The following is a 798-nucleotide window of genomic DNA, read 5'->3' as shown; positions in this document are numbered from 1 at the left end:
TGGAGTGGTGGCTGCCATCTCCCTGGCACCTCAAATGGGGCGGCTTGTCCCTGCCAAACAGCACAGACAGGTGGGGCTGGTGTCAGGTCAAAAGGATGGAGCATGGCATCCAGAGAAAGAGCGAGATACCCCCGGGGACGGTGGAATTTATCAGACCCCTGTGAGAAGCCTGTGAGTCTGGGACTGTAAAAGGCAACAAGGAGGAGCGATGTGTGGGAGAGGGGCGGTTACAGCTCGCCCCAGCCTTTGTGGCCATCCCGACCCAGCAGGATCCTGGAGTGTGACTCCACCACCCCCAGTACCCACACTGCAGCCCTGCTGCCATAGCGCCCCAGACACTGCTGTCCTGGGGATGGTACGTGTCTGTGCCGCTGAATCCCACCTTAATTCCCGGTTGCCCACAGGCCCATGCCTGCTCCAGACGCTGCAGTGAGCAGAGAAGCAGCTTGAGAATGTAGGGACAGCGCAGGCCGTGTTTTGTGCATCCGAAGCCCCTAAGAGCAGCAAATATAAGGAAGAGATGCAAACACCAGGCTGTTTAGCATGCTGGGTGAGTTAGAAAACACACTCGCCAGGACCCCAGTGCCCCTCTGTGGTCACTTCTTCCTCTAATTTGTGTAACAGCATAAGCAGCAAAATTAGCAGCTGGTATCCAGAGGATGCTGGGGAAACGTTATTGCTGCCAAAGCAGAAGGCAGGGCAAGCCTTCCCTCATGTGCAGTGCTGCAGCTGCTGCCAGGGGTGCCCGGGCCCTGCATGGGGGACATCCTGGTCAGGCAGTGGCACCAGGGTTAAATG

Source organism: Eurypyga helias, unplaced genomic scaffold (assembly GCF_000690775.1).
Source record: "Eurypyga helias isolate BGI_N326 unplaced genomic scaffold, ASM69077v1 scaffold25661, whole genome shotgun sequence".
Lineage (NCBI taxonomy): Eukaryota > Metazoa > Chordata > Aves > Eurypygiformes > Eurypygidae > Eurypyga > Eurypyga helias.
This window is presented reverse-complemented; position numbering follows the sequence as displayed.